This window comes from Scyliorhinus torazame, chromosome 20 (genome assembly GCF_047496885.1).
Source record: "Scyliorhinus torazame isolate Kashiwa2021f chromosome 20, sScyTor2.1, whole genome shotgun sequence".
Lineage (NCBI taxonomy): Eukaryota > Metazoa > Chordata > Chondrichthyes > Carcharhiniformes > Scyliorhinidae > Scyliorhinus > Scyliorhinus torazame.
The window spans coordinates 43,620,320-43,636,423 of record NC_092726.1 but is presented as its reverse complement, the minus strand read 5'-3'; positions in this window follow the sequence as shown (position 1 = coordinate 43,636,423).

Genomic DNA, 16,104 nt, shown 5'->3' with positions numbered 1-16,104 from the left:
CCAATCCCCAAACTAATCCCACTCTCTCCTCAGCCCTGTGTCAATCCTCAAACTAATTCCACTCTCCCCACAGCCCTGTATCAATGCGGAAACTAATCCCACTGCCCACAGCCCGGTGTCAATCCCCAAACTAATCCCACTCTCCTCACAGCCCTGTGTCAAACGCCAAACTAATCCCACTCTCCCCACAGCCCTCTGTCAATCCCCAAACTAATCCCACACTCCCCACTGCCCAGTGTCAATCTGCAAACTAATCCCATTCTCCCCACAGCCCTGTGTCAAACCCCAAACTAATCCCACTCTCCCCACAGCCCTCTGTCAATCCCCAAACTAATCCCATTCTCCCCACAGCCCTGTGTCAATCCCCAAACTAATCCCACTCTCCCCACAGCCCTGGGTCAATCCCGAAACTAATCCCACTCTCCCCACAGCCTCTGTCAATCCGCAAACGAATCCCAGTCTCTTCACAACCCTGGGACAATCCCCAAACTAATCCCACTCTCCCCACAGCCCTGTGAAAACCCCAAACTATTCCCACTCTCCCCACAGCCTGAGTCAATCCCCAAACAAATCCCACTCTCCCCACAGCCCTGGTTCAACCCCAAACTAATCCCACTCTCCCCACAGCCCTGTGTCAATCCCCAAACTAATCCTACTCTCCCCACAGCCCTGTGTCAATCCCCAAACTAATCCCACTCTCCCCACAACCCTGTGTCAATCCCCAAACTAATCCCACTCTCCCCTCCGCCCTGGGTCAAAACCCAAACTAATCCCACTCTCCTCACAGCCCAGTGTCACTCCCCAAACTAATCCCACTCTCCCCACAGCCCAGTGTAAATCCCCAAACTAATCCCACTCTCCCCACAGCCCTGTGTCAATCCCCAAACTAATCCCACTCTCCCCGCAGCCCTGTGTCAATCCCCAAACTAATCCCACAGTCCCCACCGCCCTGTGCCAATCCCAAAACTAATCCCAGTCTCCCCACAGACCTGTTTCAATCCCGAAATTTATCCCACTCTCCCCACCGCCCTGTGCCAATCCCCAAACTAATCCCTGTCTCCCCACAGCCCTGTTTCAATCCCCAAACTAATCCCACTCTCCCCACAGCCCTGTGTCAATCTTCAAACTAATCCCACTCTCCCCACAGCTCTGTGTCAAACCCCAAACTAATCCCACTCTCTCCACAGCCCAGTGTCCATCCCCGAACTAATCCCCCTCTCCCCTCAGTCCTGTGTCAATCCCCAAACTAATCCCACTCTCACCAGAGCCCTGTGTCAATCCCCAAACTAATCCCACTCTCCCCACAGGCCTGTGCCAATCCCCAAACTAATCCCAGTCTCCCCCAGCCCTGTGTCAATCCCCAAACTAATCCCACTCTCCCCACAGCCCTGTGTCAAACCCCAAATTAATCGCACTCTCCCCACAGCTCTGTGTCAATCCCCAAAAGAATTCCACTCTCCCCACAGCCTAGCGTCAACCCCCAAAATAATCCCAGTCTCCCCAACAGACCTGCGTCAATCCTCAAACTAATCCCACTCTTCCCACAGCCCAGTGTCAATCCCCAAACTAATCCCACTCTCCCCACTGCCCAGTGTCAATCTGCAAACTATTCAAACTCTCCCCACAGCCCAGTGTCACTCCCCAAACTAATCCCACTCTCCCCAAAGCCCTGTGTCAATCCCCAAACTAATCCCATTCTCCCCACAGCCCTGTGTCAAACCCCAAACTAATCCCACTCTCCCCACAGCCCTCTGTCAATCCCCAAACTAATCCCATTCTCCCCACAGCCCTGTGTCAATCCCCAAACTAATCCCACTCTCCCCACAGCCCTGGGTCAATCCCGAAACTAATCCCACTCTCCCCACAGACTCTGTCAATCCGCAAACGAATCCCAGTCTCCCCACAGCCCTGGTTCAACCCCAAACTAATCCCACTCTCCCCACAGCCCTGTGTCAATCCCCAAACTAATCCTACTCTCCCCACAGCCCTGTGTCAATCCCCAAACTAAATCCACTCTCCCCACAACCCTGTGTCAATTCCCAAAGTAATCCCACTCTCCCCTCCGCCCTGGGTCAAAACCCAAACTAATCCCACTCTCCTCACAGCCCAGTGTCACTCCCCAAACTAATCCCACTCTCCCCACAGCCCAGTGTAAATCCCCAAACTAATCCCACTCTCCCCACAGACCTGGGTCACTCCCCAAATTAATCCCACTCTCCCCACAGCCCTGTGTCAATCCCCAAACTAATCCCACTCTCCCCGCAGCCCTGTGTCAATCCCCAAACTAATCCCACTCTCCCCACCGCCCTTGTGCCAATGCCAAAACTAATCCCAGTCTACCCACAGCCCTGTTTCAATCCCGAAATTTATCCCACTCTCCCCACCGCCCTGTGCCAATCCACAAACTAATCCCTGTCTCCACACAGCTCTGTTTCAATCCCCAAACTAATCCCACTCTCCCCACAGCCCTGTGTCAATCTTCAAACTAATCCCACTCTCCCCACAGCTCTGTGTCAAACCCCAAACTAATCCCACTCTCTCCACAGCCCAGTGTCCATCCCCGAACTAATCCCACTCTCCCCTCAGTCCTGTGTCAATCCCCAAACTAATCCCACTCTCACCAGAGCCCTGTGTCAATCCCCAAACTAATCCCACTCTCCCCACAGGCCTGTGCCAATCCCCAAACTAATCCCAGTCTCCCCCAGCCCTGTGTCAATCCCCAAACTAATCCCACTCTCCCCACAGCCCTGTGTCAAACCCCAAATTAATCGCACTCTCCCCACAGCTCTGTGTCAATCCCCAAAAGAATTCCACTCTCCCAACAGACCTGCGTCAATCCTCAAACTAATCCCACTCTTCCCACAGCCCTGTGTCAATCCCCAAACTAATCCCACTCTCCCCACTGCCCAGTGTCAATCTGCAAACTATTCAAACTCTCCCCACAGCCCAGTGTCACTCCCCAAACTAATCCCACTCTCCCCACAGCCCAGTGTCAATCCCCAAACTAATCCCATTCTCCCCACAGCCCTGTGTCAAACCCCAAACTAATCCCACTCTCCCCACAGCCCTTTGTCAATCCCCTAACTAATCCCATTCTCCCCACAGCCCTGTGTCAATCCCCAAACTAATCCCACTCTCCCCACAGCCCTGGGTCAATCCCGAAACTAATCCCACTCTCCCCACAGCCTCTGTCAATCCGCAAACGAATCCCAGTCTCCCCACAGCCCTGGGACAATCCCCAAACTAATCCCACTCTCCCCACAGCCCTGTGTCAAACCCCAAACTATTCCCACTCTCCCCACAGCCTGTGTCAATCCCCAAACTAATCCAACTCTCCCCACAGCCCTGGTTCATCCCCAAACTAATCTCACTCTCCCCACAGCCGTGTGTCAATCCCCAAACTAATCCCACTCTCCCCACAGCCCTCTGTCAATCCCCAAACTAATCCCACTCTCCCCACAACCCTGTGTCAATCCCCAAACTAATCCCACACTCCCCTCCGCCCTGGGTCAAAACCCAAACTAATCCCACTCTCCTAACAGCCCAGTGTCACTCCCCAAACTAATCCCACTCTCCCCACAGCCCAGTGTAAATCCCCAAACTAATCCCACTCTCCCCACAGACCTGGGTCACTCCCCAAATTAATCCCACTCTCCCCACAGCCCTGTGTCAATCCCCAAACTAATCCCACTCTCCCCGCAGCCCTGTGTCAATCCCCAAACTAATCCCACTCTCCCCACCGCCCTGTGCCAATCCCCAAACTAATCCCAGTCTCCCCACAGCCCTGTTTCAATCCCGAAACTTATCCCACTCTCCCCACCGCCCTGTGCCAATCCCCAAACTAATCCCTGTCTCCCCACAGCCCTGTTTCAATCCCCAAACTAATCCCACTCTCCCCACAGCCCCGTGTCAATCTTCAAACTAATCCCACTCTCCCCACAGCCCTGTGTCAAACCCCAAACTAATCCAAGTCTCTCCACAGCCCAGTGTCCATCCCCGAACTAATCGCCCTCTCCCCTCAGTCCTGTGTCAATCCCCAAACTAATCCCACTTTCCCCACTGCCCTGTGTCAATCTCCAAACTAATCCCACTCTCCCCAAAGGCCAGTGCCAATCCCAAACTAATCCCAGTCTCCCCCAGCCCTGTGTCAATCCCCAAACTAATCCCACTCTCCCCACAGCCCTGTGTCAAACCCCAAATTAATCGCACTCTCCCCACAGCCCTGTGTCAATCCCCAAATGAATCCCACTCTCCCCACAGCCTAGCGTCAACCCCCAAAATAATCCCAGTCTCCCAACAGACTTGCGTCAATCCTCAAACTAATCCCACTCTTCCCACAGCCCAGTGTCAATCCCCAAACTATTCCCACTCTCCCCACAGCCCAGGGTCAATCCCGAAACTAATCCCACTCTCCCCTCAGTCCTGTGTTAATCCCCAAACTAATCCCACTCTCCCCACTGCCCAGTGTCCATCCGCGAACTAATCCCACTCTCCCCTCAGTCCTGTGTCAATCCCCAAACTAATCAAACTCTCCCCACAGCCCTATGTCAATCCCCAAACTAATCCCACTCTCCCCACAGCCCTCTGTCAATCCCCAAACTAATCCCACTCTCCCCACAGCCCTGTGACTAATCCCAAACTAATCCCACTCTCCCCACAGCCCTGTGTGAATCCCCAAACTAATCCCACTCTCCCCACAGCCCTGTGTCAATCCCCAAACTAATCCCACTCTGCCCACAGCCCTGGGTCAATCGTCAAACGAATCCCACTCCCCCACAGCCCTCTGTCCATCCCCAAACTAATCCCAGTCTCCCCACAGCCCTGTGTCAATCCCCAAACGAATCCCACTCTCCCCACAGCCCAGCGTCAATCCCCAAACTAATCCCACTCTCCCCATAGCCCTGTGTCAATCCCAAAACTAATCCCACTATCCCCACAGCCCTGAGCCAGTACCCAAACTAAACCCACTCTCCCCACAGCCCTGTGTCAATCCCCAAACTAATCCCACACTCCCCACAGCCCTGTGTCAATCCCCAAACTAATCCCACTCACCCCACAGCCCAGTGTCAATCCCCAAACTAATCCCACTCTCCCCACAGCCTTGTATCAATGCGGAAACTAATCCCACTCTCCCCATAGCCCAGGGTCAATCCCCAAACTAATCCCACTCTCCCCACAGACCTGTGTCAATCCCCAAACTAACCCCACTCTCCCCACAGCCTTGTATCAATGCGGAAACTAATCCCACTCTCCTCACAGCCCTGTGTCAATCCCCAAACTAATTCCAGTCTCCCCACAGACCTGTGTCAATCCCCAAACTATTCCCACTCTCCCCACAGCCTTTTATCAATGCGGAAACTAATCCCACTCTCCCCATAGCCCTGTGTCAATCCCCAAACTAATCCCACTCTCCCCACAGCTATGTGTCAATCCCCAAACTAATCCCAGTCTTCACATAGCCCAGTGTCAATCCCCAAACTATTCCCACTCTCCCCACAGCCCAGTATCAATGCCGAAACTATTCCCACTCTCCCCACAGCCCAGTGTCAATCCCGAAACTAATCCCACTCTCCCCACAGCCCAGTGTCCATCCCCAAACTAATCCCACTCTCCCCTCAGTCCTGCGTCAATCCCCAAACTATTCCCACTCTCCCCACAGCCCAGTATCAATGCCGAAACTATTCCCACTCTCCCCACAGCCCAGTGTCAATCCCGAAACTAATCCCACTCTCCCCACAGCCCAGTGTCCATCCCCAAACTAATCCCACTCTCCCCTCAGTCCTGCGTCAATCCCCAAACTAATCCCACTCTCCCCACAGACCTGTGTCAATCCCCAAACTAATCCCACTCTTCACACAGGCCAGTGTCAATCCCCAAACTATTCCCACTCTCCCCACAGCCCAGTGTCAATCCCCAAACTAATCCCACTCTCCCCACAGCCCAGTGTCAATCCCCAAACTATTCCCACTCTCACCACAGCCCTGTGTCAATCCCCGAACTAATCCCACTCTCCCCATAGCCCTGTGTCAATCCCCAAACTAATCCCACTCTCCCCACAGCCATGGCTCAATCCCCAAACTAATCCCACTCTCCTCAGTCCTGTGTCAATCCCCAAACGAATCCAACTCTCACCAGAGCCCTGTGTCAATCCCCAAACTAATACCACTCTCCCCACAGCCCTGCGTCAATCCCCAAACTAATCCCACTCTCCCCACAGCCCTGGGTCAATCATCAAACTAATCCCACTCTCCCCACAGCCCTGTGTCAATCCCCAAACTAATCCCACTCTCCCCACAGCCCTGTGTCAATCCCCAAACTAATCCCACTCTCCCAACAGCCCTGTGTCAATCCCCAAACTAATCCCACTCTTCACACAGCCCAGTGTCAATCCCCAAACTATTCCCACTCTCCCCACAGCCCTGTGTCAATCCCCGAACTAATCCGACTCTCTCTTCAGTCCTGTGTCAATCCCCAAACGAATCCCACTCTCACCAGAGCCCTGTGTCAATCCCCAAACTAATCCAACTCTCCCCACAGCCCTCTGACAATCCCCAAACTATTCCCACTCTCCCCACAGCCCTGGATCAATCCCCAAACTAATCCCGTTCTCCCAACAGCCCTGTGTCAATCCCCAAACTAATCCCACTCTCCCCACAGCCCTGTGTCAATCCCCAAACTAATCCCACTCTCCCCACAGCCCAGTGTGAATCCCCAAACTATTTCCACTCTCCCCACAGCCCAGTGTCAATCCCCAAACTATTCAAACTCTCCCCACAGCCCAGAGTCACTCCCCAAACTAATCCCACTCTCCCCATAGCCCTGTGTCACTCCCCAAACTAATCCCACTCTCCCCACAGCCCAGTGTCAATCCCCAAACTAATCCCATTCTCCCCACAGCCCTGTGTCATTCCCCAAACTAATCCCACTCTCCCCACAGACCTGTCTCAATCCCCAGTCTAATCCCATTCTCCCCACAGCCCTGTGTCAAACCCCAAACTAATCCCACTCTCCCCACAGCCCTCTGTCAATCCCCAAACTAATCCCATTCTCCCCACAGCCCTGTGTCTAGTCCCAAACTAATCCCACTCTCCCCACAGCCCTGTGTCAATCCGCAAACTATTCCCACTGTCCCCACAGCCCTGTGTCAATCCCCAAACTAATCCCACTCTCCCCACAGCTCTGTATCAATCCCCAAACTAATCCCACTCTCTCCACAGCCCTGTTTCAAACCCCATCTAATCCCACTCCCCCCACAGCCCTGTGTCAATCTTCAAACTAATCCCACTCTCCCCACAGCTCTGTGTCAAACCCCAAACTAATCCCACTCTCTCCACAGCCCAGTGTCCATCCCCGAACTAATCCCCCTCTCCCCTCAGTCCTGTGTCAATCCCCAAACTAATCCCACTCTCACCAGAGCCCTGTGTCAATCCCCAAACTAATCCCACTCTGCCCACAGGCCTGTGCCAATCCCCAAACTAATCCCAGTCTCCCCCAGCCCTGTGTCAATCCCCAAACTAATCCCACTCTCCCCACAGCCCTGTGTCAAACCCCAAATTAATCGCACTCTCCCCACAGCTCTGTGTCAATCCCCAAAAGAATTCCACTCTCCCCACAGTCTAGCGTCAACCCCCAAAATAATCCCAGTCTCCCAACAGACCTGCGTCAATCCTCAAACTAATCCCACTCTTCCCACAGCCCCGTGTCAATCCCCAAACTAATCCCACTCTCCCCACTGCCCAGTGTCAATCTGCAAACTATTCAAACTCTCCCCACAGCCCAGTGTCACTCCCCAAACTAATCCAACTCTCCCCACAGCCCAGTGTCAATCCCCAAACTAATCCCATTCTCCCCACAGCCCTGTGTCAAACCCCAAACTAATCCCACTCTCCCCACAGCCCTCTGTCAATCCCCAAACTAATCCCATTCTCCCCACAGCCCTGTGTCAATCCCCAAACTAATCCCACTCTCCCTACAGCCCTGGGTCAATCCCGAAACTAATCCCACTCTCCCCACAGCCTCTGTCAATCCGCAAACGAATCACAGTCTCCCCACAGCCCTGGTTCAACCCCAAACTAATCCCACTCTCCCCACAGCCCTGTGTCAATCCCCAAACTAATCCTACTCTCCCCACAGCCCTGTGTCAATCCCCAAACTAATCCCACTCTCCCCACAACCCTGTGTCAATCCCCAAACTAATCCCACTCTCCCCTCCGCCCTGAGTCAAAACCCAAACTAATCCCACTCTCCTCACAGCCCAGTGTCACTCCCCAAACTAATCCCACTCTCCCCACAGCCCAGTGTAAATCCCCAAACTAATCCCACTCTCCCCACAGACCTGGGTCACTCCCCAAATTAATCCCACTCTCCCCACAGCCCTGTGTCAATCCTCAAACTAATCCCACTCTCCCCACCGCCCTGTGCCAATCCCAAAACTAATCCCAGTCTCCCCACAGCCCTGTTTCAATCCCCAAACTAATCCCACTCTCCCCACAGCCCTGTGTCAATCTTCAAACTAATCCCACTCTCCCCACAGCTCTGTGTCAAACCCCAAACTAATCCCACTCTCTCCACAGCCCAGTGTCCATCCCCGAACTAATCCCCCTCTCCCCTCAGTCCTGTGTCAATCCCCAAACTAATCCCACTCTCACCAGAGCCCTGTGTCAATCCCCAAACTAATCCCACTCTCCCCACAGGCCTGTGCCAATCCCCAAACTAATCCCAGTCTCCCCCAGCCCTGTGTCAATCCCCAAACTAATCCCACTCTCCCCACAGCCCTGTGTCAAACCCCAAATTAATCGCACTCTCCCCACAGCTCTGTGTCAATCCCCAAAAGAATTCCACTCTCCCCACAGCCTAGCGTCAACCCCCAAAATAATCCCAGTCTCCCAACAGACCTGCGTCAATCCTCAAACTAATCCCACTCTTCCCACAGCCCTGTGTCAATCCCCAAACTAATCCCACTCTCCCCACTGCCCAGTGTCAATCTGCAAACTATTTAAACACTCCCCACAGCCCAGTGTCACTCCCCAAACTAGTCCCACTCTCCCCACAGCCCAGTGTCAATCCCCAAACTAATCCCATTCTCCCCACAGCCCTGTGTCAAACCCCAAACTAATCCCACTCTCCCCACAGCCCTCTGTCAATCCCCAAACTAATCCCATTCTCCCCACAGCCCTGTTTCAAACCCCATCTAATTCCACTCCCCCCACAGCCCTGTGTCAATCCCCAAACTAATTCCACTCTCCCCACAGCCCTGTGTCAATCCCCAAAGTAATCTCACTCTCCCCACAGCCCTGTGTCAATCCCCAAAGTAATCCCACTCTCCTCACAGCCCTGTGTCAATCCCCAAACTAATCCCACTCTCCCCACAGCCCTGTGTCAATCCACAAACTAATCCCACTCACCCCACAGCCCTGTGTCAATCCCCAAACTAATCCCACTCACCCCACAGCCCAGTGTCAATCCCCAAACTAATCCCACTCTCCCCACAGCCTTGTATCAATGCGGAAACTAATCCCACTCTCCCCATAGCCCAGGGTCAATCCCCAAACTAATCCCACTCTCCCCACAGACCTGTGTCAATCCCCAAACTAACCCCACTCTCCCCACAGCCTTGTATCAATGCGGAAACTAATCCCACTCTCCTCACAGCCCTGTGTCAATCCCCAAACTAATTCCAGTCTCCCCACAGACCTGTGTCAATCCCCAAACTATTCCCACTCTCCCCACAGCCTTTTATCAATGCGGAAACTAATCCCACTCTCCCCATAGCCCTGTGTCAATCCCCAAACTAATCCCACTCTCCCCACAGCCATGTGTCAATCCCCAAACTAATCCCAGTCTTCACATAGCCCAGTGTCAATCCCCAAACTATTCCCACTCTCCCCACAGCCCAGTATCAATGCCCAAACTATTCCCACTCTCCCCACAGCCCAGTGTCAATCCCGAAACTAATCCCACTCTCCCCACAGCCCAGTGTCCTTCCCCAAACTAATCCCACTCTCCCCTCAGTCCTGCGTCAATCCCCAAACTAATCCCACTCTCCCCACAGACCTGTGTCAATCCCCAAACTAATCCCACTCTTCACACAGGCCAGTGTCAATCCCCAAACTATTCCCACTCTCCCCACAGCCCAGTGTCAATCCCCAAACTAATCCCACTCTCCCCACAGCCCAGTGTCAATCCCCAAACTATTCCCACTCTCACCACAGCCCTGTGTCAATCCCCGAACTAATCCCACTCTCCCCATAGCCCTGTGTCCATCCCCAAACTAATCCCACTCTCCCCACAGCCATGGCTCAATCCCCAAACTAATCCCACTCTCCTCAGTCCTGTGTCAATCCCCAAACGAATCCAACTCTCACCAGAGCCCTGTGTCAATCCCCAAACTAATACCACTCTACCCACAGCCCTGCGTCAATCGCCAAACTAATCCCACTCTCCCCACAGCCCTGGGTCAATCATCAAACTAATCCCACTCTCCCCACAGCCCTGTGTCAATCCCCAAACTAATCCCACTCTCCCCACAGCCCTGTGTCAATCCCCAAACTAATCCCACTCTCCCAACAGCCCTGTGTCAATCCCCAAACTAATCCCACTCTTCACACAGCCCAGTGACAATCCCCAAACTCTTCCCACTCTCCCCACAGCCCTGTGTCAATCCCCGAACTAATCCGACTCTCTCTTCAGTCCTGTGTCAATCCCCAAACGAATCCCACTCTCACCAGAGCCCTGTGTCAATCCCCAAACTAATCCAACTCTCCCCACAGCCCTCTGACAATCCCCAAACTATTCCCACTCTCCCCACAGCCCTGGATCAATCCCCAAACTAATCCCGTTCTCCCAACAGCCCTGTGTCAATCCCCAAACTAATCCCACTCTCCCCACAGCCCTGTGTCAATCCCCAAACTAATCCCACTCTCCCCACAGCCCAGTGTGAATCCCCAAACTATTTCCACTCTCCCCACAGCCCAGTGTCAATCCCCAAACTATTCAAACTCTCCCCACAGCCCAGTGTCACTCCCCAAACTAATCCCACTCTCCCCATAGCCCTGTGTCACTCCCCAAACTAATCCCACTCTCCCCACAGCCAAGTGTCAATCCCCAAACTAATCCCATTCTCCCCACAGCCCTGTGTCATTCCCCAAACTAATCCCACTCTCCCCACAGACCTGTCTCAATCCCCAGTCTAATCCCATTCTCCCCACAGCCCTGTGTCAAACCCCAAACTAATCCCACTCTCCCCACAGTCCTCTGTCAATCCCCAAACTAATCCCATTCTCCCCACAGCCCTGTGTCTAGTCCCAAACTAATCCCACTCTCCCCACAGCCCTGTGTCAATCCGCAAACTATTCCCACTGTCCCCACAGCCCTGTGTCAATCCCCAAACTAATCCCACTCTCCCCACAGCTCTGTATCAATCCCCAAACTAATCCCACTCTCTCCACAGCCCTGTTTCAAACCCCATCTAATCCCACTCCCCCCACAGCCCTGTGTCAATCTTCAAACTAATCCCACTCTCCCCACAGCTCTGTGTCAAACCCCAAACTAATCCCACTCTCACCAGAGCCCTGTGTCAATCCCCAAACTAATCCCACTCTCCCCACAGGCCTGTACCAATCCCCAAACTAATCCCAGTCTCCCCCAGCCCTGTGTCAATCCCCAAACTAATCCCACTCTCCCCACAGCCCTGTGTCAAACCCCAAATTAATCGCACTCTCCCCACAGCTCTGTGTCAATCCCAAAAATAATTCCACTCTCCCCACAGCCTAGCGTCAACCCCCAAAATAATCCCAGTCTCCCAACAGACCTGCGTCAATCCTCAAACTAATCCCACTCTTCCCACAGCCCTGTGTCAATCCCCAAACTAATCCCACTCTCCCCACTGCCCAGTGTCAATCTGCAAACTATTCAAACTCTCCCCACAGCCCAGTGTCACTCCCCAAACTAATCGCACTCTCCCCACAGCCCAGTGTCAATCCCCAAACTAATCCCATTCTCCCCACAGCCCTGTGTCAAACCCCAAACTAATCCCACTCTCCCCACAGCCCTCTGTCAATCCTCAAACTAATCCCATTCTCCCCACAGCCCTGTGTCATTCCCCAAACTAATCCCACTCTCCCCACAGCCCTGGGTCAATCCCGAAACTAATCCCACTCTCCCCACAGCCTCTGTCAATCCGCAAACGAATCCCAGTCTCCCCACAGCCCTGGTTCAACCCCAAACTAATCCCACTCTCCCCACAGCCCTGTGTCAATCCCCAAACTAATCCTACTCTCCCCACAGCCCTGTGTCAATCCCCAAACTAATCCCACTCTCCCCACAACCCTGTGTCAATCCCCAAACTAATCCCACTCTCCCCTCCGCCCTGGGTCAAAACCCAAACAAATCCCACTCTCCTCACAGCCCAGTGTCACTCCCAAACTAATCCCACTCTCCCCACAGCCCAGTGTAAATCCCCAAACTAATCCCACTCTCCCCACAGACCTGGGTCACTCCCCAAACTAATCCCACTCTCCCCACAGACCTGGGTCACTCCCCAAATTAATCCCACTCTCCCCACAGCCCTGTGTCAATCCCCAAACTAATCCCACTCTCCCCACCGCCCTGTGCCAATCCCAAAACTAATCCCAGTCTCTCCACAGCCCTGTTTCAATCCCGAAATTTATCCCACTCTCCCCACCGCCCTGTGCCAATCCCCAAACTAATCCCTGTCTCCCCACAGCCCTGTTTCAATCCCCAAACTAATCCCACTCTCCCCACAGCCCTGTGTCAATCTTCAAACTAATCCCACTCTCCCCACAGCTCTGTGTCAAACCCCAAACTAATCACACTCTCTCCACAGCCCAGTGTCCATCCCCGAACTAATCCCCCTCTCCCCTCAGTCCTGTGTCAATCCCCAAACTAATCCCACTCTCACCAGAGCCCTGTGTCAATCCCCAAACTAATCCCACTCTCCCCACAGGCCTGTGCCAATCCCCAAACTAATCCCAGTCTCCCCCAGCCCTGTGTCAATCCCCAAACTAATCCCACTCTCCCCACAGCCCTGTGTCAAACCCCAAATTAATCGCACTCTCCCCACAGCTCTGTGTCAATCCCCAAAATAATTCCACTCTCCCCACAGCCTAGCGTCAACCCCCAAAATAATCCCAGTCTCCCAACAGACCTGCGTCAATCCTCAAACTAATCCCACTCTTCCCACAGCCCTGTGTCAATCCCCAAACTAATCCCACTCTCCCCACTGCCCAGTGTCAATCTGCAAACTATTCAAACTCTCCCCACAGCCCAGTGTCACTCCCCAAACTAGTCCCACTCTCCCCACAGCCCAGTGTCAATCCCCAAACTAATCCCATTCTCCCCACAGCCCTGTGTCAAACCCCAAACTAATCCCACTCTCCCCACAGCCCTCTGTCAATCCCCAAACTAATCCCATTCTCGCCACAGCCCTGTTTCAAACCCCATCTAATTCCACTCCCCCCACAGCCCTGTGTCAATCCCCAAACTAATTCCACTCTCCCCACAGCCCTGTGTATATCCCCAAAGTAATCTCACTCTCCCCACAGCCCTGTGTCAATCTCCAAAGTAATCCCACTCTCCTCACAGCCCTGTGTCAATCCCCAAACTAATCCCACTCTCCCCACAGCCCTGTGTCAATCCCCAAACAAATCCCACTCTCCCCACAGCCCTGTATCAATCCCCAAACTAATCCCACTCTCCCCACAGCCCTGTGCCAATCCCCAAACTAATCCCACTCTCTCCACAGCCCTGTGTCAATCCTCAAACTAATTCCACTCTCCCCACAGCCCTGTATCAATGCGGAAACTAATCCCACTGCCCACAGCCCTGTGTCAATCCCCAAACTAATCCCACTCTCCTCACAGCCCTGTGTCAAACGCCAAACTAATCCCACTCTCCCCACAGCCCTCTGTCAATCCCCAAACTAATCCCACACTCCCCACTGCCCAGTGTCAATCTGCAAACTATTCAAACTCTCCCCACAGCCCAGTGTCACTCACCAAACTAATCCCACTCTCCCCACAGCCCAGTATCAATCCCCAAACTAATCCCATTCTCCCCACAGCCCTGTGTCAAACCCCAAACTAATCCCACTCTCCCCACAGCCCCCTGTCAATCCCCAAACTAATCCCATTCTCCCCACAGCCCTGTGTCAATCCCCAAACTAATCCCACTCTCCCCACAGCCCTGGGTCAATCCCGAAACTAATCCCACTCTCCCCACAGCCTCTGTCAATCCGCAAACGAATCCCAGTCTCTTCACAACCCTGGGACAATTCCCAAACTAATCCCACTCTCCCCACAGCCCTGTGAAAACCCCAAACTATTCCCACTCTCCCCACAGCCTGTGTCAATCCCCAAACTAATCCCACTCTCCCCACAGCCCTGGTTCAACCCCAAACTAATCCCACTCTCCCCACAGCCCTGTGTCAATCCCCAAACTAATCCTACTCTCCCCACAGCCCTGTGTCAATCCCCAAACTTATCCCACTCTCCCCACAACCCTGTGTCAATCCCCAAACTAATCCCACTCTCCCCTCCGCCCTGGGTCAAAACCCAAACTAATCCCATTCTCCTCACCGCCCAGTGTCACTCCCCAAACTAATCCCACTCTCCCCACAGCCCAGTGTAAATCCCCAAACTAATCCCCCTCTCCCCACAGACCTGGGTCACTCCCCAAATTAATCCCACTCTCCCCACAGCCCTGTGTCAATCCCCAAACTAATCCCACTCTCCCCGCAGCCCTGTGACAATCCCCAAACTAATCCCACTCTCCCCACCGCCCTGTGCCAATCCCAAAACTAATCCCAGTCTCCCCACAGCCCTGTTTCAATCCCGAAATTTATCCCACTCTCCCCACCGCCCTGTGCCAATCCCCAAACTAATCCCTGTCTCCCCACAGCCCTGTTTCAATCCCCAAACTAATCCCACTCTCCCCACAGCCCTGTGTCAATCTTCAAACTAATCCCACTCTCCCCACAGCTCTGTGTCAAACCCCAAACTAATCCCACTCTCTCCACAGCCCAGTGTCCATCCCCGAACTAATCCCCTCTCCCCTCAGTCCTGTGTCAATCCCCAAACTAATCCCACTCTCACCAGAGCCCTGTGTCAATCCCCAAACTAATCCCACTCTCCCCACAGGCCTGTGCCAATCCCCAAACTAATCCCAGTCTACCCCAGCCCTGTGTCAATCCCCAAACTAATCCCACTCTCCCCACAGCCCTGTGTCAAACCCCAAATTAATCGCACTCTCCCCACAGCTCTGTGTCAATCCCCAAAAGAATTCCACTCTCCCCACAGCCTAGCGTCAACCCCCAAAATAATCCCAGTCTCCCAACAGACCTGCGTCAATCCTCAAACTAATCCCACTCTTCCCACAGCCCTGTGTCAATCCCCAAACTAATCCCACTCTCCCCACTGCCCAGTGTCAATCTGCAAACTATTCAAACTCTCCCCACAGCCCAGTGTCACTCCCCAAACTAATCCCACTCTCCCCACAGCCCAGTGTCAATCCCCAAACTAATCCCATTGTCCCCACAGCCCTGTGTCAAACCCCAAACTAATCACACTCTCCCCACAGCCCTCTGTCAATCCCCAAACGAATCCCATTCTCCCCACAGCCCTGGGTCAATCCCGAAACTAATCCCACTCTCCCCACAGCCTCTGTCAATCCGCAAACGAATCCCGGTCTCCCCACAGCCCTGGTTCAACCCCAAACCAATCCCACTCTCCCCACAGCCCTGTGTCAATCCCCAAACTAATCCTACTCTCCCCACAGCCCTGTGTCAATCCCCAAACTAATCCCACTCTCCCCACAACCCTTTGTCAATCCCCAAACTAATCCCACTCTCCCCTCCGCCCTGGGTCTAAACCCAAACTAATCCCACTCTCCTCACAGCCCAGTGTCACTCCCCAAACTAATCCCACTCTCCCCACAGCCCAGTGTAAATCCCCAAACTAATCCCACTCTCCCCACAGACCTGGGTCACTCCCCAAATTAATCCCACTCTCCCCACAGCCCTGTGTCAATCCCCAAACTAATCCCACTCTCCCCACCGCCCTGTGCCAATCCCAAAACTAATCCCAGTCT